This window comes from Balaenoptera borealis (genome assembly GCF_965194805.1).
Source record: "Balaenoptera borealis genome assembly, chromosome: 10".
Taxonomy (NCBI): domain Eukaryota; kingdom Metazoa; phylum Chordata; class Mammalia; order Artiodactyla; family Balaenopteridae; genus Balaenoptera; species Balaenoptera borealis.
The window spans coordinates 93,047,463-93,066,669 of record NC_138874.1 but is presented as its reverse complement, the minus strand read 5'-3'; the positions used below and the strand labels follow the sequence as shown (position 1 = coordinate 93,066,669).

Sequence of the window (19,207 nt, the reverse complement as noted above, 5' to 3'; positions counted from 1 at the left end):
AAAGAATCAGAGGTGATGGGTTTGAATTGTGGCTCCTGCCACTTCCTAAGCATGCGGGGATAACAACGCCTACCTCGGCAAGGTCATAAAAAACTGAGTTGATGCATGTGAAGGTGCTTTGTGCAGGTATAAGGGGTTATTGTCATCATTGTCCTCTTTCAAATAGCAGACATTGCTTTGCATCTACCATCAACAGCAAATGAGTTGGGTTTTGTGATGGAATTGTCCACAGTATCCTTGCACAGGCCTCCAGGCTTCCCCTTGGGAGTGAGAATACAGCCCACTTGACTGTGCTACCAGGGACCGATGTGAGTGTGGCTAAGTGGAAACAACCACAAATAATTAGAAGATCTTACATCTGGGCTGTTGTTCCGATCTCATTTTAACCATGTTATCAGGACTACCAAAAATCAGCAAAATGTCCTAGTTGGAGTTTCACCTTTCTTTTTCTTTCCATCCTCCAATAGAAGCAGTAATCCAAAGGCAAAACACACATAGAGCAGAAGGTGAGGCAAAAGGCCTGAATAATCCATCAAAGGGGTGGTGGCCCTGGAAAATCTAAAGTGGGCTCATTTTGCAATTTCTGAATAGCTTACCTGAGATTGCATACTGAGATTCCCCAGTGAGACTTGTGTCTCCCTGCCTCCCCTTTCTTGGCATACCACTCCGTAGGCCCAGATGTTTGGCTTTAATCATTTTAGCACAAAGCTGTACTACCAAGGAGTGATCTTGGCTGAATCTCAAACCACAACTCCTTCCAGCTGGCCGGGTCTCCTGAGGGAGTGCCCTGCCCTATGCAAGGGGTGTGTATTCATCTTCCTGTAATGTCAGACTCAGGCAGACACGCTGTTCAGTTATCCCCAGGTTCTCCCTCATGCCACATCCTCTGTGGCCTCTGCATTTGGCAGTGCTCACTACTCTCCTGGGTTTCAAGGACTTAGTCTTTGGCCTCTGCTCTTCCCTCATAAATTCTTTTTTAGGTATGATGCCTCCCAGAGGCAGGGAGCCTTGTGATAAAGTTCTCTCCATAAGAGCTCTAGTTTTGCATCACGGTTCTTCCTAGCCATGGGACTTTGAACAAGTTGCTATTATTTGCTGAATCTTAGTCTCTTCATCTGTAAAATTTCAATAAAACCATCCACCTGAGGGGTCTCCAAACCTGACTGCTCATTAGAAGTACCTGGGAACTTAAATTCAGAATCCCAGGCATTACCCCAGACCCATTGAATTTAGGTTTGAGAACCCTTGACCTCTCTCTCATGAGACTACTGTGAGGTTTAAATGAGATTATGTATACAAAGTGGGTATCACAGTGCCTGCCATGTGCATGCTCAAGAAATTCCTTTAAAATTCCTTGGAATTTTTTCCTGTGCCCCCACTTCAGCTATTGAAATCCTTAAGGCTCAAATGCTGCCTCCTCCATGAAGCCTTCCCTGATATTTCCAATGTAAAGTGATCCTTCCCTCTCATGAACTCTCCTCCTCCTCCCCACAGCCTTTGTAGTACTCACATGACATAATTGCCTCCCATCTTCTGCTGTAATTATTTGTGTGTTTGTCTAAACTGAACTGGAAGCTCCTTGAACACAACTTCTACATCTCTGTATCTCTCTCAGCATCTGTCACAGTATTAAACACATGTGAGGAGAAAAAGATGGTTGAATTTTTTCCTGTACAACCACTTGGGAAAACTCTTTGGCGTGACAAGGGTGCGATCCATAAAAGAAATCAAGAAACTCGACTTCATAAAAATTAAAAAATCTTTTGCTCTGTAAAAGACCCATTTAAGAAGATGAAAAGACAAACCACAGACTGGAAGGAAGTATTTGCAAATCACATATCCAACAAAGGATGTGTATCCATAGTATATAAAGAACTCTAAACATAGCAGTAAGAAAATGAACATTCCAATTAGAAAATGGACAAATGACTTGAGCAGACATTTTACCAAAGGGAATATACAGATGGCAAATAAGCATATGAAAAATATGTTCAACATCACTAGCCTTTGGGGAAATGCAAATTAAAACCACAATGATATATACTTATTAGAGTGGCAGAGACAAAATACTGACACTGTCGAGTGCCTACAAGGATTCAGAGCATCTGGATCTCTTATCCACTGCTGGTGGGACTGTAAAATAGTACAGCCACTCTGGAAAACACTTCGGCAGTTTCTTATAAAGTTAAAAATACATTTACTGTATGACTCAGCAATCTCAATCCTGAGTATTTAGCCTAGAAAAATGAAAACCTATGTTCACAGAAAAATTTGTATACTAATGTTCACATTAGCTTTCTTTATAATAGACAAAAACAGAAAACAACCTAAGTGTCCTTCAACAGGTGAATGGATAAACAAACTGTGATACGTCCGTCCAAAGGAATGCTAATCTGTATTAAAAAGAAGCAACTATTGATGAATAATTCTCAACAACTTGGATGAATCACAAGGGCATTATGCTGAGTGAAAAAGTGCTCCATATTATGTGACTCCATTTATGTAACATTCTTGAAATGAAAAAACTGTAGTGATTGAAAACAGATCAATGGTTGATGGATTAGGGTTGCGGGGAAGATACGACTATAAAGGGGTAACATGAAGGTTGTTTTATTCTGTAACTTTGAGTTCTGTTACTCAAGTTTATACACGTGATAAAAATTCATAGAATGAAAGAGGAGAGAGAGAGGGAGGAACCTAGTGAAATCCAAATAAAGTCTGTAGTTGAATTAATTTGTTGTGTCAGTGTCATTTTCTTGGTTTTGATAATGTACTAAGGTTATGTAAGATATTATCATGAAGCGTGAGCTGGATGCATGGTACCTGGGAACTTTCTGTACTATTTTTGCAACTTCTTGTAGGTCCTAAACTATTTCAAAGTAAGAAATAGTTCTTTGAAAATTATATACATATCAAAAATAGGCAAATGTTCTTTGGAGGTATATGCTGAAGTATTTAGGTTTGCAATGTCATGATTTATATAACATACTCTCAGATGGTTTGGCAAAAATAGTACACACACACAGATTCAGGGGAGATAAAGCAAATGTGGCAAAAAGTTAACAGTTGGTGAATGCAGATGTTTATTGTATTAGTCTTGCAACTTTTCTATAGGTTTGGAAATTTCAAAATAAAAAGTTATGAAAATTGATTAATATATAGGTAGATAGGTAGAAAGATAAAGTAAGCAAAAAAGAATGTATTATCCAGAACCTTCAATCTAATGCTGTACCAGCTTTGTCTAATTACAGAGTGCTCTCCCCAATCCCCTCCTGCCCAACAATAGGAAAATCCTGCTTGTTCTGGAGTAACAACAACAACAAAAAGGTCAGAATTTACACTGTGTTGGGAGTATTTTAAGTGCTATACTGAATCCTTGGTGTTACCATAGCCAATTAACAAATATTTACTGAACCCTAGCTATGTGCCAGCTGCTGGAATTATAGCAATGAATATAGCTAGAAGTGATAAAAAGTGTCCTTTTCTCAGATTAATTTTTTTTAGTAAATATAGAATCATACGCATTTTATATATGTTCTACAACTTTCATTTCTTACTTCATAAATTGTAGCCATTTACCCACATCAGTTATGTAGATCTATTTACTTCATTTTACAATTCAGTGTGGTGTGCAGTTATATGGATGTGCCATAAGTTGTTTAATCAATCTCGTGTTGGACTCCTAATATTGTTTTTAATTTTTCCACTATTAAAAACACCATAATTTTTTTAAAAGAAAGAAAAATACATGACCTGAAAGAAAAAGAAAATATATTACCTGAGTGAAATCCAGCCTCCGTGTCTCCTTTGCCTTAAACAGTCAACCAACCAACATTTATTGAACACCTACTGTGTGTCCAGTTAAATGTTTTTGCTGCTTGTGTCTGTTTGTGTAGGAGAAGACATGCGATGTGGTCACTACCTCTAAGGAGTGAAGTTGAAGAGTTATGGCTAATTTGAGGTCCTAACTTACGGACTACAATAAGGGAGGACGTATTTGACTGCAGACCATGTGTGTTAAGTACTTAGAGGGAAGCCCACCCCTTTTCTGTGTCTGGTTTTATACTAGTAATATTTGTTCAGCCGAGTTTCTTCAGCCCCATGAAAAGATGCTTGCGTGAGCATGTCATTAAGGCAGGTGGGGAGGATTATGCCCCAAACTTTCTGGAGAAGCGGGAAATTTTTTTTAACAAAGACACGTGAAAGAGCATGAATGACATCAAACTAAGTCATACACTTATTTGTCCTCTGTCCATAAAAATTAAACTGTTTCTATCTACAAGAAAAGGCAAAAGAGCTCTGAGTTCTTTAGTATGGCTCAGTTGATGGTGACACATCAATCTATGTGGTTGTAGTTTTGCTTACAAATTGGTGTTTACACAGTTTTGCTTTGCGTTGTTTGATGCACAGCCTTTTGTCCCCTTGCACTTGTTCCAGATTTTTTCTTAGAGGTTTCTTGGTGACCATTCTAATTTAAAAATAAAATAAAAACAAAAGTTTCTATGTTTTGGCCTTAGCAGTCTCTCCATGCTTAAGCTGATCCAGAAGGCTCTGTGTGTTTGAGTACTTCTCTCTCTCTTCCTTTCCCCCTTCCCAGAATTAGCTCTTTGTTTACCTCTTCTAAATCCGAGTTCAGGCTGAACCAGAGTTGCCAGAGCCCCAGGGTTAGGAGAAACAGGGAGGCTTGCCCGCTCAGTTGCACTTCAGGACCTAGGACAGCTCTTCAGCCTTCCTGGTGTGGGCGCCTACTTTTTTAGACCTCACAGAACGTCAGGATGGAATCAAGTTGGAGAAGCCATTTGGTCCACCCCCCCCCCGCCCCCGCCTTTTGATGATGCCTAGAGAAAGGATCCCACTCAGCAAATGTTTCAGGATTATTAACTTCCTGGCTGTGGGAGATACAAAGGGCTTGGAGGGCTCCCACACCCCTGGCATTTCCTGTACCTACATGTCTGCTGATGCCTAAAAAAATCCTTCAGCTCAACTCAGCAAACTTATGTGGATCAAGCTTTTTCCTCCCTGGAAAGAGGTATGGCCTAAATACAGATATGCTGTGGGAAGGGGAACAAAGGGACTCCAGTTTGAATGAGAAAATAATCCCTCCTGAGGGCTTGTCTCGAAGGGTACTAAAGGAAGAGAGAGCACAGAGCATTGGGAGCCCAAAAGGGGCTGGAGAGGAAATGGCAGGAGGAAGTAAAGAAGAGGGGCATTCAGAGAAGTCTGGGCAGATGTGGTGAGCTTCACACTGTTGGCCCCAAGTGTACCCTGAACACACAGTCCAAGGAGAAGCCTCACGCTTTCTTAAGAAGAATACAGAGGGCTGTTGTCTCCTCTTCCAAATACACATAGCAAAAGTCACCAGACTCCTTTTCAAAAGATATTTATGTAATGATTTAATGCATTTTTGTCTTCATTGTTCCTCACAATAAACTTAGAAAGGGTTTGTTTTGGGTTTTTAAAATTTTGTATTTATTTATTTTTGGCTGTGTTGGGTCTTCGTTGCTGCATGCGGGCTTTCCCTAGTTGCGGCGACCAGGGCTACTCCTCGGTGTGGTGTGTGGGCTTTATATTGCAGTGGCTTCTCTTGTTGCGGAGCACGGGCTCTAGGCACACGGGCTTCAGTAGTTGTGGCTCGTGGCCTCAAGAGCACAGGCTCAGTAGTTGTGGCACACGGACTTAGTTGCTCCGCGGCATGTGGGATCTTCCTGGACTAGGGATCGAACCTGTGTCCCCTGCATTGGCGGGCAGATTCTTATCTACTGTGCCACCAGGGAAACCCTAGAAAGGGTTTTATTATTTGCATTTTTCAAATGAATAAACTGAGACCCTGAGAGGTTGGGTAACTTGCCCAAAGTGACACAGCTGGAAAATGCAGAGCTGGGTCTTGAACTCAGTTTCTCTGACTCCAAGCTGGTGTTCTTTCCATCACACTGCATCTCTAACAGGGTCTTTGTGTGCATGTGGTAAAATATATATAACATGAATTTTACTGTTTTACATGAATTCTACTGTTTTAGCCATTTTAAAGTGTACAATTCAGTGGCATTAATTACATTCACAATGTTGTGTAATTATCACAACTATCTATTTCTAAAACTTTTTCATCACTCTAAACAGAAACTCTGTAACCATTAAATAATAACTCCCCCTGCCACCTCCCAGACTCCAGCCTCTGGTAACTTCTATGTTTTGTCTCTTTGATTTTGACTATTCTAAGTACCTTATATAAGTGGAATGATAGAGGATTGTCCTTTCGTACCTGGCTTATTTTATTTAGCGTAACGTTTTCAAGGTTCATCAGTGTTGTAGCAGGCACCAGAGTTCCATTTCTTTTTATGGCCTAATAGGGTCTTGTGGTTGCAAAGGACAGATTGACGCAGGCCACCAGAAGTAATGAGAGGTTATTGTAAGCAACCTTATAGAATTAAGGAAGACAGAAATCTCAGCTGCAAGGCTAGACGTTCAGGAACAGCCATACGGCTGGGCTTACTTCGGACTTAAATACAATTTAGAATCTGATCAGCACAGCTCTAAGGACCAAAATATCTCATTGCCCCGATAGTGGTAGGAGTTTGCTGTTTTCTGATACTTGGCCATTTTGCCATCTTAGCAATCTGCTTCCACAGCTCCTGTATGGTCTGGCACTACCAACCACCAACTTCTTACTCTCTGAAAAGCAATGCTCAGGCTTTTGCTGACTCCAGATTTCTACCACTTCAGTGATATGCTATCTTTTATCCCTCTGTGCCCTTCATCTCCTGTGCCCACTGTCAACTGACAAGCTTTCTCCAAAAATCTGATTCTCTTTTCTGATGGCCTGGTCAGTCTCCAATCATCTCATATCTCATGAGCCACCTGCCTGCCCAGAAATTAGCTGCCCTTGAGTCAAGCATCTTCCCCTGCTCTGATCACTTGTGGCCACTGTGATAAGTCACGTGCTATTAAATATGGTTCTTAATGGTAAACCCCTGCCTCTCTCAGGAGGAGGTTGAGAGCAATGCAGGCAGGCGCCCAGAGAATCATTGACTTAATTCTTCTACATCAGCTCTCCCACACTCTGCTGTGGAGCTGTCTGTTGTACTTTAACCCTATGGCCTGCATCTACTTCTGTGACTTCTCAAGTCATGGAGCAGAGGTGTAAATGTCTGGGGTAATGTGTACTATGCAGATATTTCTACACATATTTTTAGATTATACAGGCATAGCTCAGAGATATTGGGGGTTCAGTTCCAGAACACTGTAATAGAGTGACTATCTAAAACTAATATCACAATAAAGCAAGTCACACGAATTTTTTGGTTTTCCTGTGCATATAAAAGTTACATTTACACTATACTGTAGTCTATTAAATGTGCAATAGCATTTTGTCTAAAAAAAACAATGTACATACCTTAATTAAAAATATTGCTAGGGACTTCCCTGGTGGTGCAGTGGCTAAGACTCTGTGCTCCTCATGCAGGGGGTCCGGGTTCGATCCCTGGTCAGGGGACTAGATTCCACATGCGTGCCGCAACTAAGAGTTTGCATGCCACAACTAAGGAGCCAGTGAGCCACAACTAAGGAGCCCGCCTGCTGCAACTAAGACCTGGTGCAACCAAATAAATGAATAAATATTTTAAAAAAATAAAGTATTAAAAAAATATTGCTAAAAAATGCTAACCATCATCTGAGGCTTCAGTGAATCACAGTCTTTTTGCTGATGGGAGGTTTTAAATATTGTGAGAATCACCAATATGTGACACAGAGACATGAAGTGAGCAAATGCTGTTGGAAAAATGGCACCGGTAGGCTGGCTTGATGCAGGGTTGCCACAAACCTTCAGCTTGCCCCGGATAGTCTCAAAGGTCACCTTCTAAGATTCTCTGATTGCTAGCTGACCATGTCCTGTTGACTTTTCCTGGGAGAGGTTTCTGTCCATTTCTTAACATTCTTACTGCCATTGAGGTATATTATTTCTCACTCAGGTCATTCCAAAAGCCTTCTAATTGCCCCCTCCCCACCCATGTCTCCAGGCTCATGCCTTTCAGCCTTCCTAGTTTTTCAATATAGATTATGTCATCTTTTTTTTTTTTAAGAATTCTAAGAACTATATTTTATTTTTATTATTTTTTTAAATTTTACTTTATTTTTTATAATGAAACTCTCTAGGAGTTAAGCCAGCATTTTATTTATTTATTTATTTTTGGCTGTGTTGGGTCTTCGTTTCTGTGCGAGGGCTTTCTCTAGTTGTGGCAAGCGGGGCCACTCTTCATCGCGGTGCGCGGGCCTCTCACTATCGCGGCCTCTCTTGTTGCGGAGCACAGGCTCCAGTCGCGCAGGCTCAGTAGTTGTGGCTCACGGGCCCAGTTGCTCCGCGGCATATGGGATCCTCCCAGACCAGGGCGCAAACCCGCGTCCCCTGCATTGGCAGGCAGACTCTCAACCACTGCGCCACCAGGGAAGCCCGATTATGTCATCTTCTTCCTCAAAAGCTTTCACTAGCTGCCCACGGCCTACTGAACAAAATCCATGTGATGTCTGACATTTGAAGTCCTTGATAATCTGTGGTTGGTTATTTGTGCAGAGCTCTCTCCCCCCAGCTGTACTGTGGGCTCCTTGAGTTTCAGAACCATGCATGTCTGACTCACTTTATAGCCTCCCACACAGTTAATGACTATTAACATAGAACATCAAATATCTCCAAACTAGGAATGAAGCCCTGAGAAAGTGATAGAAACCGCCCAGTGAATTTCAGTGATGATGCTCGGCAGTTAGCACGCCCATGTTCTGCATGGTGGAAACATGCAGACTCTGTGTGTGTTCAGATCTGCATTCAAGGTTGATGAAAGACTATCTGAAAGGCATTGTGCAGTAAGGGATGTAAGGAAGTTATGAAAGATGTAAGGCAAGGTCCCTGCCCTCCAGCAGATGAAGGGTGTAGGGGCCATGTGTGCAGGAAGAGGTCTGCTTAGAACAGCAAAGGAGTCCTTGAAGTGGCTTCCTGGGGACACAGCAAAGGGAAACTGGTTATTTGGGCTGACCTTGGTACAGCCCTCCTTCAAAGAAGTGCTGTGACTCAGACTCCACTGGCTTCAGCCCTAGTGCCACAGGGGACCCCTGGTGGGTGCAACACACAGGCTGAGGAGGAAAAAGGAGGAATGAGAAAAGGGGAAGGAAAGAGGGAGAGAAGGAAAGTGAAGAAAGAAATGGGAGTAAAGGAAGTACATTACCAAAGAATCTAACATTTATATCCTACCTCCTAGTTCAAACAGCATTTTCACAAGAACGCTGTGAGGTGGCTATTAATATTTTTATTCTGATGGTGATAAAAAGAAGGAGAGGTCAAGAGACTTGCCTAAAATCACCTTCAGGCTTCTAACATAAAACCTCCAACAAGAGAAAGTACCTCAACTCCCGTGCCATGAAGTAAATCATGATAGTAATGGTTATGACCCAAAGAATAAAATAAGTATCTGTGAGCCCATACTGATGTAATTAAAAGATTGAGTAAATAAATAAGTGGGGAAGAAGGAACAAATCTCCCTTACAGAAGAATTCAAATTAAGACATGTAAAAGGAATGAGAGAAACAGCAAATCATGATTAGAGCACCACAGTAATAATTGCTGTAGGCAAGACCTACTGATGAAGGTAATACTAGTGAGCAAAAGTTTAAGGAGAAACATAATATTTGCATGGCCTCAAAGTATAGACTCCCAAATATTTAATTATCTTGATTTTAACATATGTCCAAAAATGCTTGGATACTCCTCCCTCCATAAGGTAAAGCTTAATTCCTCTCACCTTGGATGTGGGCTAGGTTTAGTGATATGTTTCTAACAAATAGAGCAAGAGCCAGTGAAGAACCAAAGAGGAACTGTATTAGTCTCCGTGAGCCATACAGCCTTTTGCACAGCAACTCACCTCTGGTGTTGTAGCATGAAAGCAGCCACAGAAAATATGTTTTAAAAAACTGAGTGCAGCTGTGTACTAACAAAACTTTATTTACAAAAACAGTCAGTGGGCTTGATTTGGCCTTCCAGCCATAGTTTACTGACCTCTGGAATAGTGCATGGAAAGGAAAAAATAGTAACTTTGCAGTGGAGAAACCTGGCAGTCCCCACCTTAACCAAGTAATCAAGGTTAACATTGCCAGTAATAAGTCATATTGAAGTGGTATCAGCAGAGCAGCAAAGGAAGAACACCAAAAGTTGATCCTTTCATAATAGTAACAAAAAATGCAGCAAAAACTGTCAGGATCAACTTTTTCAGAACACTGGACACTAACTAAAAGCCTCCAACAATCGGGAACGTTTTCAAGAAAAACCAGCTGAATTTCAGTAAGAATAGCAAGCTTTGTGGGGTTTTTTTCTTTTTAAATTTATTTATTTATTTATGGCTGCGTTGGGTCTTCATTGCTGCGCTTGGGCTTTCTTTACTTGCGGCGAGCAGAGGCTACTCTTTGCTGTGGTGCACAGGCTTCTCATTGCGGTGGTTTCTCTTGTTGTGGAGCTCGGGCTCTAGGCGCACGGGCTTCAGTAGTTGTGGCTCGCAGGCTCTAGAGCACAGGCTCAGTAGTTGTGCATGGGCTTAGTTGCTCTGCGGCATGTGGGGTCTTCCCAGGCCAGGGCTCGAACCCGTGTCCCCTGCATTGGCAGGCGGGTTCTCAACCACTGCACCACCAGGGAAGCCCCTTTGTGGTGTTTTAACTTATCCTGGTCCCATCCAGGGTTCGAAGTGGCCTTGAAGAAAATAGCTTCATTCCCCATACAGGTATTGGGAACAGAAGGAATAGAATGGATCTCATTCACAAGAAATTGTGGTTGTTTGTTTTGACCTATCTGGTGGCTCCCTCAAGAATTGGCTCAAAGGACTTACCTTATTTTGAAACCACATGAAAAATTAAATACCATTAAAGGTAACTCCATAGGTAAATACAAGACAGTACAAATGTATTTTTTGTAACTCTTTATTTTCTACTATCTTATTTAAAAGATAACTACATAAAGCAATAATAATAAATTTGCATTGATGGGCACACAACATATTAAGAGATGTAGTCTGTATGACAATAATAGTACAAAGAAGGGGAGAGGGAACAGAGGTATATGGGGGCAAAATTTTTGTATAATAGTGAAATTGGTTGGCATTAATCAGAACCAGATTGTTATTAGTTAAGATGTTCATTGTAATTCCAATTATAACTGTCCAATTATACATTGTCCATGGTCCAATGACAATGACTAAGAAATTAACTCAAAAATATAGTAAACAAGGGAATTAAAATGGTACACTAGAACATAGCTAATCAACAAGAAAGAAGATAGTAATGGAAAAATAAGAGAAACAGAAAAGATATACAACATATAAAAAACAAATAGAAAAATAACAGATAAAATTCCTACCTTATGACCAATTACATTAAATGTAACTCCAATGAAAGGGCAGAGAGTGCTATAGTGGATTTTTAAAAAGTGATCCAACTATATGCTTTCTACAAGAGACTCACTTTAGATTCAAAGACAGGAATAGGTAGAAACTAAAAGAATGGGAAAGATATTCCATGCAAATAGTAACTAAAAGAGAGCTGGAATGGCTATTCTAACATCATACAAAATAGACTTTAAGATAAAAATTGTTACAAGAGACAAAGAAGAACATTATATAATGATATAAAGATATAACACTTATAAAAATATATGCACTTAACAACAGAGCCTCAAAATAAATGAAGCAAATATTGACCATATTGGAAGGAAAAATAGTTCAATAATAATAGTTGGATGCTTTATTATCCCCATTTTCAATAATCAATAGAACAACTAGACAGGTGCACATGGAGTATTCTCCAGGATAGACCAAATGTTAGGCCAGAAAACAAATCTCAGTAAATTTTTTAAAAATTGAAATCATATAAAGTATCTTTTCCAACCATAATGGAATTAAGCTAGAATCAATAGCTGAAGGAAGTTTGGAAAATTCACAAATATGTGGAAATTACATGACACACTCCTAAATAACAAAAAACTAAATCACAAGGTAAATTAGAAAATACTTTGAGATGAACAAAGAAGAAAACACAACATACCAAAACTTATGGTATGTAACAAAAGAAGTTCTCAGAAAGAAATTTATAGCTGTGAATACATACATTAAAGAAGAATGATATCAGATCAATAATCTAAACTTCTACCTTAATAAACTACAAAAAGAACAGCAAACTAAACCCAAAGCAACAGAAGGAATGAAATAATAAATGTTACAGGGGACTTGAATGAAATAGGGAATGGAAAAACAACAGAGAAAATTAACAAAACCAAAATTTTGTTCTTCAAAAAGATTCACAAAACTGACAAACATTTAGCTAGACTGACCAAGAAAAAAAGGGAATGCTCAAATTACTAAAACTGGAAATGAAAGCAGGGACATTACTACTGACTATATAGAAATAAAAAGGATTTTAAGAGAATACTGTGAACAAGAGTATGCCCACAAATTAGAAAACTTAAATAATTGGGAAAATTCCTAGAAACACACAAACTATCTCAATTGATTCAAGAAGAAATAGAAAATCTGAATAGACCTATAAATAATGAGATTGAATCAGTAATCCAAAAAACTCTTAACAACAACAAAATCCCAGGACCAAATGGCTTCACTGGTGAGTCCTATCAAATATCTAAGGAAGAATCAGCACTAATTCTTCTCAAACTCTTGCAAAAAATAGAAAAGGAGAGAACACTTCCTAACTCATTATATGAGGCCAGTATTGTCCTGATACCATGCCAGAGATAACACATAAAAAGAAAACTACAGACCAATATCCCATATGAATACGCATGCAAAAACCCTCTACAGAATACTAGCAAACTGATTCAAGCAGTACATTAAGATTACTCCTCAAGACCAAGTGAGATTTATCCCAGCAATGCAGTGGTGGCTCAACATATGAAAATCAGTCAACGTAATACACCACATTAATGGAATAAAGGACAAAAACTGCATGTGATCATTTCAGTAAATGCAGAAAAAGTATTTGTCAAAATCTAACACTGTTTCATGATAAAAACACTCAACAAACTAGAAATAGAAAGGAACTTTCTCAGCCTATTAAAACCATCTACAAAAACTCATAGCTAACATCACAATGGTGAAAGCCTGAAAGCTTTCCACCAAAGATCAGGTACAAGACAAGGATATCCACTCTTGCCATGTCTGTCCAACATGTACTGGAAGTTCCAGCCAAGGAATTAGGCAAGAAAAAAGAAATTTAAAAGCCTTCAGATTAGAAAGGAAGAAGTAAAGCTATTCCTATTCACTGATGACATAATCTCATATATGAAAAATCTGAAAGAATCTACAAAATACCTATTAGAGTTACTAAACAAGTTTGGCAAGGTTGCAGGATATAAGATCAATGTACAAAAATCATTTGTACTTCTATAAACTAGCAATGAACAATCTAAAAATTAAATTTTAAAAATTTCACTTATAATAGCATTAAAAAGAATAAATACAGTTTACCCTTGAACAACATGGGGGTTAGGGGTGCCAACCCCTGCCCCAAGCATGCAGTTGGAAATCCATGTATAATTTTATAGTTGGCCCTGCGGGGTTCCACATCCACGAATTCAATCAACTGTGGATTGTATAGTACTGTAGTACTTATTGAAAAAAATCCATATGTAAGTGGATCCATGTAGCTCAAACCCATGTTCAAGGGTCAACTGTACCTAGAGATAAATTTAACAAACGAAATTCAGGACACTGAAAACTACAAAACATCATGGGAGGAAATTAAAGATCTAAATAAATGAAAAGATATCCCATGTTCATGTATTGGAGGACTTAACATTGTTACTATGGCAATACTCCCTGAACTGATCTACAGGTTTAATGCAATCCTTATCAAAATGTCAGCTGCCTTTTTTGCAGCTGTACACGGACAAACTGATTCTAAAATTCATATGGAATTACAAGGAACCCTGAATAACCAAACCAATTCTGAAAAAGAAGAACCAAGTTGGAGGACTCATGGTTCCTGATTTCAAAACTTACTACAAAACTATAGTAACTAGAACAGTGTGGTACTGGCATAAGATAGACTTATAAATCAGTGGACTAGAATTAAGTGTCCAGAAATAATCGCATACATCTCAGGTCACTTGATTTTGACAAGACCATTCAATGGGGAAAGAATAGTCTTTTCAACAAGTGATTTTGGGTCTACTATATGGATGCATACAAAAGAACGAAGCTGACCTGTATTAGTTTGCTAGGGTTGCTATAACAAATACTACAGGCTGGATGGCTTCACACAACAGAAATGTATTTTCTCACAGTTCTGGAGGCTAGAAGTCTAAGATCAAGATGTTGGCAGAGTGGATTTCTTCTCTCCTTGGCTTGTAGATGGCCATCTTCTCCCTCCATTTTCCCTCTATGCGTCCCTGTTTCATTATCTCCTCTTCTTATAAGGAGACCGGTCATATTGGATTAGGGCCCACAACAATGATGTCATTTAACCTTAATTACCTCTTTAAAGATCCTATCTCCAAATACAGGCACATTCTGAAGTACTGGGGGTTAGGACTTCAACACATGAATTGTGGGGAGGGGGTGCACACTTCAGTATGTGAGGGTGACCTTGGGAGCCCGGCACGGAACACCGCAGAGATCCGGAGCAGCAAGCTCCCTGCAGCAGGAAGAGGCAGGCATGTGTCAGGCTGTGCATGGAGGGTTTTCATCAGCCACACGTGTAGCAGTGACAGAGGCAGCTGCTCCCCCAAACAGGTTCTCTGGTGAATGGAAATGTGCCTTCCATTCTCTGTCCTTAGCAACACTGGCCTCTTTGGTTTGTGTAGGACCGGGGATGCAGGACAACTCAAGGGGAGAAAGGGATATTAGACTTCCTGTTTGTCTGGCATGTGGGTGATCAAGCTGGTTTTCTTTTGAAAAGTAGAAAACATGTGACCTTGTGTGTCTTCCAGGCTGATGATTCTGGATGTTTCAGGTTATGCTGGTTACATAAATTCAAGCTGGGCTTCTGAGACACAATTGCTTCGTATCTTTTGTCATTATTTCTTTCCTTGTTTCTTTGGAGAACAGGGCTAGGATAGTGGAAAACCAGATTTCTAAAGTGAATAGAAGGGCCCTTATCCTTCAGAGAGGAATGCCCCCATGTATCTTAGTATCCGGTAAAATGTGACCGCGCCCCCTTCCCACTCACCATGGATGTGTGATTTTCTCATCATTTGAGACAGTTTGCTTCCCAGCCTTTTCATCCTCATTGCTTCTTCTTAGTCCCCATAGGTGGACACATGCTTAGTGGTCTGTAATGAATGTTTAGTGATCCATCGTTTCTATTGCTCAAATAAATTCATTTTTTAAGAAATTAATTAGGATGGATTATTCCTGCTCTAGGAGCTCATGATTAATGACTTGGTGCATTTAAAGTCCTGGACATGCAGGCAGTGTCAGGCCCTAATTCAAAAGCTTTTTTCCCCTCTGTTTCTTCATTTAAAACAATGTATTCCCTCTCTCTCTCTCATAAAAATAGGTTCAAAGTCATAAGTAGCTTGTAGCTACTCCTTCAAAGATTCTCTCAGAATTAGGGCTCTATTTTTTTTTTTTTTTTCTCTTTTGGCTGCACCGTGCAGCTTGCGGTATCTCAGTTTCCTGACCAGGGATTGAACCGGGGCCACGGCAGTGAAAGCCCGGAATGCTAACCATTAGACCACGGGGGACTCCCAGGGCTCTTGTGATAATTAGAGAAATAAGTCTCAAACTGAGCTTCCACCCAGCCTTGTGAAAAGAACAAAAGTTTATTTTTTCCTCCCATTTCTTTGTTCTAATTCTCTCTTCTGCTTTTTAAAAATTTAACTTGTACTTACTATTTCTCATGTTGCTGTACAGTCTTCAAATATTTTAAGAATTATTATTCATAATTTTCACTTTTAATAGCTGCATTAGAGCCCATCAGATTGGTATAGTTTACTTAGTCATTCCTCAATAGCTAGACATTTAGGTTTTTTTGTTCTTCAGTTTTTACCATTGTAAAAAACACTGCAGTGAATACTTCTCCCCATTTTTTTTTTCTTTTCAATTACTTACTTAAGGCAGACTCCCAGAAGCAGAATCACTGTGTTAAAGTGCGCAGACATTTGTTGCAAAATTGTTTTCTATAATGGTTGTGCCAGTGTATCATCTGGAATTTATTAGTGTGTTTATTTTACCATACCCTGACCAACATGAAGCATTATAATTTTAAAACTTTGCTAACTAGAATATATATTTTATTCTTGACTTTATTTTGAAATATTTCAAATCTTCTGAAAAGTTATGAGTAATACAATGAACACTGGATGCCCTTTCCTTAGATTAAATTGTTAACATTTTGCCATATTTGCTTTAACTCTTTATATAGACACATATACATACATACAGCTTTCCCTAAACCACTGAGTTAGTTGTAGGCATCATGACACTTCACTCCAAATACTTTAGCAAGTATCTCCTAAGAACATGGACGTTCTCCTACATAGCTGCAACATAATTATCACCCTTGGGAAATTTAACATTGATGCAAGGCTATATTTAAGATATATCCATATTCTAATTCCCCTGATTGTCTTTTATAGCTGGTTTGTTTTGTTTTGTTTTGTTTTGGTTTTGGATCATACATTGCATTTGGTTGATATATCTCTTATATTTTCTTTAATCTAGAATGTTTTTTTTTTTCTTACATTGATCTTGTTGAAGCATCTAGGCCAGTTGTTTTGTCTTTGTCTGATTCTTTCCTTGTGTTTAGATTCAAGTTAGACACTTTTGGCAGGAGTACTACCTAGACAATGTTGTGTCCTTCCTAGTGCATCACGTTTGGAGGCTAGTGATATCAGATGGTCTCATCATGTTAAAACTTTTATTCTGTGACAGTTTTGACATACAATTATTATTTCCTAGGAAGGACAGTGCCCTCCAAACTACTGCCTAAGAGGAATAAGGCTCTCTATTTCTAATAGGAAGGGAGAGGGAAGTAACACCAGTTGAGCACTTACTCTATTCCAGACACCATGCCAAGGGTGTTTACAGAATTAATCCCATTAAACCCTCATAACAACTCAGGGGTTATTATAAACATTTCACACATATGGAATCTAAGGCATAAAGAAAGGACCAACTAACGTTTCAAAGTTCCAGAAACTGATGGGGCTTAATTTTAATACAGGTCAGTCTTACTTTAAAAAGCTCATGTTTATTCAACATATTATGCCTTCTTAAAACCATGTTCAGAATAAGGTGGAGTATCCTCACTTAGACCCATCCAGCATGGGGTAATGAACGGATGGCAAGTACAAGGTGCACACATCACCACTCATCGTTCGTCACTCATGGCAGACATTGCTAATCAAACCCACCATGTAACCCTCCAAGCCTAGGTGTTTTGAATTCTTTCCCAAGTCACTGTTCCAGGCATGTGCCAACAACTGAGAGGAGTCAACAGGGGAGATAAAACGTATTCTGTGGATTTGTAAGCAGGCACACATGGGTTCAAACCCATACTCTACCACTTACTAGCTGTATGACTTTGGGCAAGTCACTTAACTTTTCTGAGGCTCAGTTTTGTTATCTATAAATTGAAATACTATGTAATTTGCACTAGAGTTGCATTAGAATTATCATGGGATTGTTATGTTTGTAAAAGTACCAAGTACCCAGTGCTGTACCTGGTCTGTATTTTGAACTCAAAAATGTATAGCTTTTGATGCTCAACATTGCTAATCATAAGAAAAATGTATTGATAAATCAAAACCACAATGAGATATGACCTCATATCTGTCAGGAAGGCTATCATCAAAAAAACAATAAATAACAAATGTTGGTGAGGATGTGGAGAAAAGGGAATCCTTATGCACTCTTGGTAGGAATGTAAGTTGGTGCAGCCACTATGGAAAACAGTGTGGAGATTCCTCAAAAAACTAAAAATAGAACTCCCAGTGATCCAGCAATTCCACTCCTGGGTATATATCTGAAAAAAACCAAAAACACTGATTTGAAAAGCTATGTGCACCCCAATATTCATAGCAGCATCATTTACAATAGCCAAGATATGGAAGCAACCTGAGTGTCCATCAACAGATGAATGGATGAAGAAGATGTGATACACACACACACACACACACACACACGCACGCACACACATGCTGGAATACTACTCAGCCATAAAAAAAGAATGAAATTTTGCCATTTGCAACAACATGGATGGATGGACCTGGAGGGTATTATGAAATAAGTCAGACAGAGAAAAAGTGTATGTTATCACTTCTATGTGGACTCTAAAAAGATAAAACAAGTGAATGAATATAGCAAAACAGAAACAGACTCACAGATATAGAGAACAAACTAGTGATTACCAGTGGGGAGAGGGAAGGCGGGGGTCAAGATAGGGGCAAGGGCTTAAGAGGTACAAACTACCATGTATAAATAAATAAGCTACAAGGGTATATATTGTACAGCACAGGGAATATAGCTGATATTTTATAATAACTTTAAATGGAGTATAATCTATAAAAATTTTGAATCACTATGTTGCATACCTGAAACTAATATTGTAAATCAACTGTATCTCCAAAAAAATATATAGCTTTTAAGGAGCTCTATCCATCACTTCAGTTCTTGCTCTGTAGACCTGGGAAACATTAGAAAACAAGGAAATTATATCAAGGAACCAAAATTTGGAGAGAAATACACACAGCACATAATTAAGTACAGGCTGTGAGTTCTGCAGAGGTTAAAAAAAGGAGTGAAGGAGAGACTGGCTGGAGTGCTACAGGGCCGCCTTCTGGAGGAGGTGAGATTTGAGCGGGTCTGAGGGAGATTTAGGGTTTGAAAGAGCCACCGGTGGAAGATGGTGCAACATGAGCAAAAGCGGTAAGAGAAAGTCAGCAGTACAAAAAGGAGACCAGCCCATTTGGAACATAGAGTTGAGCCTGGAGAATGTCTTGGGATAACGAGAGTCTTCAGGAAAAGCCCCTCCAGGCAGTAACCTTTGGTTTCCCTCGCGTTCCCAGCCGGCCCCGTGGTCTTACCCAATTAGCCCCAAAGAGCACCGGGGAGGCCAGAGACGCTGCACAGTTTTGGGCTACCACCAGGGGGCAGTATGGCCCAACAAGTTAGAGCTTCTCCGGTTCATTTAGAACTTTTTCTGAGTTCCTATTTTGTGCCAGGAGCTG

General features: G+C 39.5%; 1 pseudogene across 1 annotated transcript in view; it reads right to left on the bottom strand.

The window, feature by feature from the left end:
* Window positions 1-6,294: 6,294 nt before the first annotated feature.
* The window catches only part of LOC309635430 (small integral membrane protein 30 pseudogene), a 29,235-nt pseudogene continuing 16,322 nt past the window's right edge, over window positions 6,295-19,207 (bottom strand). Inside the window, exon 3 of the transcript XR_014249620.1 lies at window positions 6,295-18,663. The product of XR_014249620.1 is annotated as a small integral membrane protein 30 pseudogene (transcript). The remainder of the gene's footprint in view (window positions 18,664-19,207) is intronic.